The following is a 10945-nucleotide window of genomic DNA, read 5'->3' on the forward strand; positions in this document are numbered from 1 at the left end:
AGGAGTTGCGCAATTGCCCCTAAGCAATTGACTACTTTACTAGACCGATAGCAAGTATTATGTGGGAGAGGCCACTGCTAGCATGTCATCCCTGACTTGGAATTCTGTGCACTTATGATTGGAACTATTAGCAAGCATCCGCAACTACTAATGTTCACTAAGGTAAAACCCAACCATAGCATTAAGGTACATTGGTCCCCCTTCAATCCCGTATGCATCAATTTCTATGCTAGGTTGAAGCTTTTGTCACTCTTGCCCTCCAATAAATAGTCCTATCAACATACAACTAACCCTAGGGTGTGATCCACGCGCGCAATCATGTGATGGGCACCAAAGGACAGCAACATAACCGCAAGAAAATTAAATCAATCATAGCAATTCATCAACCACCGATAGGACAACGAAAATCTACTCAGACATTATAGGATGGCAACACATCATTGGATAATAATATGAAGCATAAAGCACCATGTTCAAGTAGAGGGTACATCGGGTTGTGGGAGAGTGGACCGCTATAGATAGAGGGGGGAAGGTGATGGAGATTGCCGGGGTACTGATCCACGGGCACCTATGGGACTGGCGGGCCGAGTCCCTTTCGGTTCGGCGGGGGCGGAGATCGTGCAAAGAGCGGATCGAGGCGAAACCCACGAGCAGTTACCCAGGTTCGGGCCGCACGGATGCGTAAAACCCTACTCCTGCTTTGTGATTTGTATTGAGTTCTTGCTCGGGAGCGCGGAGTGCTACAGTACGCTTCAGCAGCTAATGAGACCGAGCGTGAGTGTTCGAACCAGCTAACCCTCCTCTATGTTGCACATGGGCCTCCTTTTATATGCTCAAGGGGTCACCGACAGGTGGCAACGTAGACAAGGGCAAAAAGGGAAAGGTGCTGCGGTTGGTACAGCTACTTGCTACAGTGTATCATACCTAACCCTGACGGCAGGGGACAAGGGCCTTAAATGCCCGTCTGCGTCGCCTAAACAGTGTAAAAGGGACCGTCAGGGACGCCACCGCTCGCCACGGCGGCAATCTTGTTAGGGCCGCTTGCCACCGCTCACCGCTGGCTGCACAGCCCCCCGCCACGTACGCTGGGAAGGGTCCCAGAGCAACACGTTGGTGGATGTGCTGGAGCGCGAGCACGGAGTGGTGGCTTGCCGCGGCAAGCGCCTTGCCGTGGTCGTTGTCTTGTCGCGTCCGGGAGCTTGTCGCTCACCGGGCCTTGCCGTGACGCGTGGCGCGCCGCGGCAAGTTCCTTGAGATGCCTTGGGCGGCCTTCCCGGCAAGCTCCTCTTGTCGGGGTCTTGAGGTGCCTTAGTTGGCCTTCCCGGCAAGCTCCTCTTGCCGGGGTCTTGTCTCCTTGAATGGCTTCAGGGGAACCACGGAGGACCTTGGCGGTCACCCGGCAAGCCTTGCCGCGGGATGCTGTGACTGCCCGTGCACAAGTTCGGGATACTAGGGTACCCCTGCTCTAGTACACCGACAGGAGCCCCCGGGCCTGGGCCATACACGGTGCCGAGCGCTGTTGGGCCAGGCCCAAAACAGGGCACGGGCACGCGCGGCCTAGGTTACGCCGTATCTTTCTCCGTATCCACCGCGCCCTCCCCGAACGGCACGCGTTGAATGCGGCGTCGTGGGAGACATCGTGGGTGGTTATTTTATTCGGAAATGCGGAACGTCCGCCCCCTCCCTCTTTATAAGCAGGGGAAACAGGGGCAGTTCGGACATTCGCCCGTTGCTGCTTCCAATCTCAGAAATCTCCGCCGCTCCCTCGTCTTCCCAAAGCCGAAAGAGAGCAGCGCTCCGCCCCCCATCGCCACCAGCATCACCAACGCCGTCGATCTCCTCCACCACTTCCGCCATGGCTCCAAAAGCCGACAAGGGGAAGGTCGTGAAGTCAACCGAGGCGCAGCGGCTTGCGGCGCTGCGGAAGGAGCGGGTAGTCTCCCCCCCCCAAGCTTGCCGCGAAGGAGCTGAGGAGAACTACTACCTCTTCTGGTCGGCGGAGACGCGAGCGCATCCACGCACGAAGGTACTCCCCGCCGCTGCTTGGAAGAAGGCCCCAAATGGATACCCCTTCTTCGCTCTGTTCTTCTACTGCGGGCTCTGCCCGCCTTTCTCTGCATTCTTCTGCGACATCATGAATACCTATGGATTCCACCTCCTTGACTTCACCCCCAATGCCGTTCTGACCATGGAAGTTTTCGCACATCTCTGCGAAAACTTTGTCGGAGTCCATCCCAACGTAGCCCTCTTTCGCCACTTCTTCATACCCCGAGTAGAGAGAGGAGAGCCTCTATCCGGCGGAATCGCCTGGATCTCAAGGGCCGGCAAGAAGGAAACTTATCTGGAGGGAGAATTCCGCGGCAAGTGGGAGGAGTGGAGGGCAGACTGGTGCTGGATTGACGAGGAGAACCCGCAGGCATTCACCGCCCGGCGCCAAACCCCAGTAGCACGCGGCAGCGATTGGAGTGACGTGGCCCCGGAAGACGACAGGCTGAAGATTGCTGTCACCCGGATCCTGTGCCTCAGGCTTGCCGGGCTTACTGTTGGCGCCGTTGGCGCAGATTTTCTTCGCCGCCGCATCGCCCCCCTGCAGGAACGGGGGAGACCCACTTGGGAGTTCAAGAATGCGGCGGATATCATGAGGCTGCGGCCGGGCCTCAACTACAACTTCACTGTTCTGGAGCTCAACGCGATGCTCCAAGAACTGTTCAAGTATGACCCCCAACACCCCGAAGTGTTCAGGTTGCCGGGGGGTGTCGTTCCGTTGTGCAACAATTCCTCGCTCGACCGCATCCGTGCAATGATGCCGGAGTGCGACTCGCATGGAATTGTGCCAACTTGGCAGGAGCCTGCAGACGACGTCGTGCAGCAATTCTTCGATGACTTGGTAGAAGTGGCGATCCGCGCCGATGAGAAGGACGGCCTCACCCGCGACACCACCGATGCGGAGATGGCACTTATCGCCACTAGGATGGAAGAGGCGGCGGCAGCCGCGGCCGCGGGCGAGTTTGGATTCACCGTGGAGGAGGCAGATGCAGCAGAGGCGGCAAGCCGTGCCGAGCGAAGGGAGCCTGCCGGCGAGAAAGAGCTTGCCGGGCAGAACGTTGAGCCGAGCGAGCCCGCCAAGGATACGAGCGGCTCGCTGGAGATCAACTCGTCTTCCACTTCGTCTTCGGGCAGCTCGCCGCAAGCAGAGCCTCCATCCCCACCAAGAAGGCGTCTCCGCAAGGCCGGTGACGTAGCGGAGCGGCAAGCGGGTCAACAGTCGCCGCGCCGCGTGACACGCTCCACCGCGGCAAACACCGTTGCCGCGGGAGCGCCTCATGCTGCAACGACAACTGGAGCGGGGTCCTCCCGGACTACCGCTTCTGCTCCTGCCGCTGCTCATGCCGCGACGACAGCTAGAGCGGGGCCGTCTCAGACCGCCGCCACGGCTCCCGCCAAGCGGCCAAGGGAAGCTTCTCCTCCGCCTCCCCGCGCCGGGCGCGCGCCGGACTTCGACTTCTCCGCGTTCAGCTCTGATGAGGAAGAAGAAGAAGAGTAAGCTTCTCTTGCTGTACTTGCTGTTCTTCAATCCTTGCTGTTTTGTCTTGTGTCTCACTTGCTTTACTCTGAACTTGTTCCTTTTCAGGACTCTGGCCCAGAGAGCAGCGTAGAGGGCCAAGGCCCCGGTGATTATCATCGAGGATGAACCCACGGCGACAGCGGGGGGTGCACCCGAGACAACCTCGCCGGACCCGGCAACTTTTCTCCAGAGCAGCCACCAGCGTAAGTATATGGTTTGCTTTCCGCTTGTGAGGTGCGCATGGATACTCTGTTTTTGCTGATATTTGATTGCTGATTTGTGTAGGAGCAGAGCAGCCTCACCAGGAGCCAAGGGAGAATCCCCCGACAAGGGAGAATTCTCCGGCAAGGGAAGGCTTCCCGGTAAGGGAGAAGTCTCCGGCAAGGGAGAGCGCCAGCGGCCCCCCGACGGTGGAGACCACGACTGCAGAACCCGGCACAGGTACTCCTCTTGCTTCAAAACTTCCCTTGGGTTCTTCTTCTCTTGATCTTCTTGGGTTTTTTCTTGACTCTTCTCCCCTTTCCGGCTGTCAGACCCATCTGCTACAGAGCTGATGGAGACCGAGGTTGCCGCCGAAGAAGCGGCCGGCCCTGACGATCCCGCCGGCGCAGAGGCTGTTGGAAATATGCCCTAGAGGCAATAATAAAAGCATTATTATTATATTTCCTTATTCATGATAATTGTCTTTATTCATGCTATAATTGTGTTATCCGGAAATTGTAATACATGTGTGAATAACAGACAACAACATGTCCCTAGTAAGCCTCTAGTTGACTAGCTCGTTGATCAACAGATAGTCATGGTTTCCTGACTATGGACATTGGATGTCATTGATAACGAGATCACATCATTAGGAGAATGATGTGATGGACAAGACCCAATCCTAAACATAGCACAAGATCGTATAGTTCTTTGCTAGAGTTTTCCAATGTCAAGTATCTTTTCCTTAGACCATGAGATCGTGTATCTCCCGGATACCGTAGGAGTGCTTTGGGTATACCAAACGTCACAACGTAACTGGGTGACTATAAAGGTATACTATGGGTATCTCCGAAAGTGTCTGTTGGGTTGACATGGATCAAGACTGGGATTTGTCACTCCGTATGACGGAGAGGTATCACTGGGCCCACTCGGTAATGCATCATCATAATGAGCTCAAAGTGACCAAGTGTCTGGTCACGGGATCATGCATTACGATACGAGTAAAGTGACTTGCCGGTAACGAGATTGAACGAGGTATTGGGATACCGACGATCGAATCTCGGACAAGTAACATATCGATTGACAAAGGGAATTGCATACGGGGTTGATTGAATCCTCGACATCGTGGTTCATCCGATGAGATCATCGTGGAGCATGTGGGAGCCAACATGGGTATCCAGATCCCGCTGTTGGTTATTGACCGGAGAGTCGTCTCGGTCATGTCTGCTTGTCTCCCGAACCCGTAGGGTCTACACACTTAAGGTTCGGTGACGCTAGGGTTGTGAAGATATGTATATGCAGTAACCCGAATGTTGTTCGGAGTCCCGGATGAGATCCCGGACGTCACGAGGAGTTCCGGAATGGTCCGGAGGTAAAGAATTATATATAGGAAGTGCTGTTTCGGCCATTGGGACAAGTTTCGGGGTTATCGGTATTGTACCGGGACCACCGGAGGGGTCCCGGGGGCCCACCGGGTGGGGCCACCTATCCCGGGGGCCCCATGGGCTGAAGTGGGAGGGAACCCAGCCCAAAGTGGGCTGGGGCGCCACTCCCCTAGGGCCCATGCGGCTAGGGTTGAGGGGAAACCCTAAAGGGGGCGCCCCCTTGCTTGGGGGGCAAGCCCCCCACCCTTGGCCGCCGCCCCCCCTAGGAGATTCCATCTCCTAGGGCCGGCGCCCCCCCTAGCACCCCTATATATAGTGGGGGAGAGGAGGGACTTCATACACCAGCCCCTGGCGCCTCCCTCTCTCCCCGTTACGTCTCTCTCTCTCGTAGTATAGGCGAAGCCCTGCTACTGTGACGTCCTGCATCCACCACCACGCCGTCGTGCTGCTGGATCTTCATCAACCTCTCCTTCCCCCTTGCTGGATCAAGAAGGAGGAGACGTCTCCCGTCCCATACGTGTGTTGAACGCGGAGGTGCCTTCCGTTCGGCGCTTGGTCATCGGTGATTTGGATCACGTCGTGTTCGACTACACCATCACCGTTCTTTGAACGCTTCCGCACGCGATCTACAAAGGTATGTAGATGCATCCGATGACTCATTGCTAGATGAACTCCTAGATGGATCTTGGTGAAACGAGTAGGAAATTTTTTGTTTTCTGCAACGTTCCCCAACAGTGGCATCATGAGCTAGGTCTATGCGTAGTTCTTCTTGCGCGAGTAGAACACAATTTGTTGTGGGCGTAGATTTGTCAACTTTCTTGCAGCTACTAGTCTTATCTTGCTTCAGCGGTATTGTGGGATGAAGCGGCCCGGACCAACCTTACACGTACGCTTACGTGAGACCGGTTCCACCGACTAACATGCACTAGTTGCATAAGGTGGCTGGCGGGTGTCTGTCTCTCCCACTTTAGTTGGAGCGGATTCGATGAACAGGGTCCTTATGAAGGGTAAATAGAAGTTGACAAATCACGTTGTGGCTTCAACGTAGGTAAGAAGACGTTCTTGCTAGAACCCTAATTCAGCCACGTAAAACTTGCAACAACAATTAGAGGGCGTCTAACTTGTTTTTGCAGCAAGTGGTTTGTGATATGATATGGCCAAAGTTGTGATGAATGATGAATGATCTATATGTGATGTATGAGATGTTCATGCTATTGTAATAGGAATCACGACTTGCATGTCGATGAGTATGACAACCGGCAGGAGCCATAGGAGTTGTCTTTATTTTTTGTATGACCTGCGTGTCATTGAGAAACGCCATGTAAATTACTTTACTTTATTGCTAAACGCGTTAGCCATAGTAGTAGAAGTAATAGTTGGCGAGCAACTTCATGGAGACACGATGATGGAGATCATGATGATGGAGATCATGGTGTCAAGCTGGTGACAAGATGATCATGGAGCCCCAAGATGGAGATCAAAGGAGCTATGTGATATTGGCCATATCATGTCACGTTTATTATTTGATTGCATGTGATGTTTATCATGTTTTGCATCTTGTTTACTTAGAACGACGGTAGTAAATAAGATGATCCCTCATACTAATTTCAAGAAGTGTTCCCCCTAACTGTGCACCGTTGCGACAGTTCGCTATTTCAAAACACCACGTGATGATCGGGTGTTTTATTCAGACGTTCACATACAACGGGTGTAAGACAGATTTACACATGCAAACACTTAGGTTCACTTGACGAGCCTAGCATGTACAAACATGGCCTCGGAACACAGAAGACCGAAAGGTCGAGCATGAGTCGTATAGAAGATACGATCAACATGAAGATGTTCACCGATGTTGACTAGTCCGTCTCACGTGATGATCGGACACGGCCTAGTTGACTCGGATCATGTTATGCTTAGATGACTAAAAGAGGGATGTCTATCTAAGTGGGAGTTCATTCAATAATTTGATTAGATGAACTTAATTATCATGAACTTAGTCTAAAACATTTACAATATGTCTTGTAGATCAAATGGCCAACATAGTCCTCAACTTCAACGCGTTCCTAGAGAAAACCAAGCTGAAAGATGATGGCAGCAACTATACGGACTGGGTCCGGAACCTGAGGATCATCCTCATAGCTGCCAAGAAAGATTATGTCCTACAAGCACCGCTTGGTGACGCACCCGTTCTCCCTGCAGAACAAGATGTTATGAACGCTTGGCAGGCACGTACCGATGACTACTCCCTCGTTCAGTGCGGCATGCTTTACAGTTTAGAGCTGGGGCTCCAAAAGCGTTTTGAGAGACACGGAGCATATGAGATGTTCGAAGAGCTGAAAATGGTTTTCCAAGCTCATGCCCGGGTCGAGAGATATCAAGTCTCCGACAAGTTCTTCAGCTGTAAGATGGAGGAAAACAGTTCTGTCAGTGAGCACATACTCACTATGTCTGGGTTGCATAACCGCTTGACTCAGCTGGGAGTTAATCTCCCGGATGATGCGGTCATTGACAGAATCCTCCAGTCGCTTCCACCAAGCTACAAGAGCTTTGTGATGAACTTCAATATGCAGGGGATGGAAAAGACCATTCCTGAAGTATTTGCTATGCTGAAATAAGCAGAGGTAGAAGTCAAGAAGGAACATCAAGTGTTGATGGTCAATAAAACCACTAAGTTCAAAAAGGGCAAGGGTAAAAAGAACTTCAAGAAGGACGGCAAGGAAGTTGCCGCGCCCGGCAAGCAAGCTGCCGGGAAGAAGCCAAAGAATGGACCCAAGCCCGAGACTGAGTGCTTTTATTGCAAGGGAAGCGGTCACTGGAAACGGAACTGCCCTAAATACTTAGCAGACAAGAAGGCCGGCAAAACAAAAGGTATATGTGATATACATGTAATTGATGTGTACCTTACTAGTGTCCGTAGTAGCTCCTGGGTATTTGATACCGGTGCAGTTGCTCACATTTGTAACTCAAAGCAGGGGCTGCGGAGTAAGCGGAAATTGGCAAAGGACGAGGTGACGATGCGCGTTGGGAATGGTTCCAAGGTCAATGTGATCGCCGTCGGCACGCTACCTCTATATTTACCTTCGGGATTAGTTTTAAACCTTAATAATTGTTATTTAGTGCCAGCTTTGAGCATGAACATTGTATTGGGATCTCGTTTAATTCGAGATGGCTACTCATTTAAATCCGAGAATAATGGTTGTTCTATTTATATGAGAGATATGTTTTATGGTCACGCTCCTATGGTGAATGGTTTATTCTTTATGAATCTCGAACGTAATGCTACACATGTTCATAATGTGAGTACCAAAAGATGTAAAGTTGATAATGATAGTCCCACATACTTGTGGCACTGCCGCCTTGGTCACATAGGTGTCAAACGCATGAAGAAGCTCCATGCAGATGGACTTTTAGAGTCTCTTGATTATGAATCATTTGACACGTGCGAACCATGCCTTATGGGTAAAATGACCAAGACTCCGTTCTCAGGAACAATGGAGCGAGCAACCAACTTATTGGAAATCATACATACTGATGTGTGCGGTCCAATGAGTGTTGAGGCTCGCGGTGGCTATCGTTATGTTCTCACCCTCACTGATGACTTGAGTAGATATGGGTATATCTACTTAATGAAACACAAGTCTGAAACCTTTGAAAAGTTCAAGGAATTTCAGAGCGAGGTTGAAAATCAACGTGACAGGAAAATCAAGTTTCTACGATCAGATCGTGGAGGAGAATACTTGAGTCACGAGTTTGGCACACACTTAAGAAAATGTGGAATAGTTTCACAACTCACGCCGCCTGGAACACCTCAGCGTAATGGTGTGTCCGAACGTCGTAATCGCACTCTATTAGATATGGTGCGATCTATGATGTCTCTTACCGATTTACCGCTATCTTTTTGGGGCTATGCTTTAGAGACTGCCGCATTCACTTTAAATAGGGCTCCGCCGAAATCCGTTGAGACGACACCGTATGAATTATGGTTTGGGAAGAAACCTAAGCTGTTGTTTCTAAAAGTTTGGGGATGCGATGCTTATGTCAAGAAACTTCAACCTGAAAAGCTCGAACCCAAGTCGGAAAAATGCGTCTTCATAGGATACCCAAAAGAAACTATTGGGTACACCTTCTACCTCAGATCCGAAGGCAAGATCTTTGTTGCCAAGAATGGGTCCTTTCTAGAGAAAGAGTTTCTCTCGAAAGAAGTAAGTGGGAGGAAAGTCGAGCTTGATGAAGTATTACCTCTTGAACCGGAAAATGGCGCAACTCAAGAAAATGTTCCTGAGGTGCCTCCACCGACTAGAGAGGAAGTTAATGATAATGATCAAGATACTTCTGATCAAGCTCCTACTGAAATTCGAAGGTCCACAAGGACACGTTCCGCACCAGAGTGGTACGGCAACCCTGTCTTGGAAATCATGTTGTTAGACAACGGTGAACCTTCGAACTATGAAGAAGCGATGGCGAGCCCGGATTCCGACAAATGGCTAGAAGCCATGAAATCCGAGATAGGATCCATGTATGAAAATGAAGTATGGACTTTGACTGACTTGCCCGTTGAACGGCGAGCCATAGAAAATAAATGGATCTTTAAGAAGAAGACAGACGCGGATGGTAATGTGACCATCTATAAAGCTCGACTTGTCGCTAAGGGTTATCGACAAGTTCAAGGGGTTGACTACGATGAGACTTTCTCACCGGTAGCGAAGCTAAAGTCCGTCCGAATCATGTTAGCAATTGCCGCATTCTACGATTATGAGATATGGCAAATGGATGTCAAAACGGCATTCCTTAATGGTTTCCTTAAGGAAGAATTGTATATGATGCAGCCGGAAGGTTTTGTCGATCCTAAGAATGCTGACAAGGTGTGCAAGCTCCAACGCTCGATTTATGGGCTGGTGCAAGCATCTCGGAGTTGGAACATTCGCTTTGATGAGATGATCAAAGCGTTTGGGTTTACGCAGACTTATGGAGAAGCCTGCGTTTACAAGAAAGTGAGTGGGAGCTCTGTAGCATTTCTCATATTATATGTAGATGACATACTATTGATGGGAAATGATATAGAACTCTTGGACAGCATCAAGGCCTACTTGAATAAGAGTTTTTCAATGAAGGACCTTGGAGAAGCTGCTTATATATTAGGCATCAAAATCTATAGAGATAGATCGAGATGCCTCATAGGTCTTTCACAAAGCACATACCTTGATAAAATATTGAAGAAGTTCAATATGGACCAATCTAAGAAGGGGTTCTTGCCTGTGTTACAAGGTATGAAATTGAGCTCAGCTCAATGTCCGACCACGGCAGAAGATATAGAAGAGATGAGCGTCATCCCCTATGCATCAGCCATAGGTTCTATTATGTATGCCATGCTGTGTACCAGACCTGATGTAAACCTTGCCGTAAGTTTGGTAGGAAGGTACCAAAGTAATCCCGGCAAGGAACACTGGACAGCGGTCAAGAATATCCTGAAGTACCTGAAAAGGACTAAGGAAATGTTTCTCGTTTATGGAGGTGACGAAGAGCTCGTCGTAAAGGGTTACGTCGACGCTAGCTTCGACACAGATCTAGATGACTCTAAGTCACAAACCGGATACGTGTATATCTTGAATGGTGGGGCAGTAAGCTGGTGCAGTTGCAAGCAGAGCGTCGTGGCGGGATCTACATGTGAAGAGGAGTACATGGCAGCCTCGGAGGCAGCACATGAAGCAATATGGGTGAAGGAGTTCATCACCGACCTAGGAGTCATACCCAATGCGTCGGGGCCAATCAAACTTTTCTGTGACAACACTGGAGC

The sequence above is a fragment of the Triticum urartu genome, chromosome 7A (genome assembly GCF_056163025.1).
Source record: "Triticum urartu cultivar PI428250 chromosome 7A, HENAU_Tu73, whole genome shotgun sequence".
NCBI classification, from domain to species: Eukaryota; Viridiplantae; Streptophyta; class Magnoliopsida; order Poales; family Poaceae; genus Triticum; species Triticum urartu.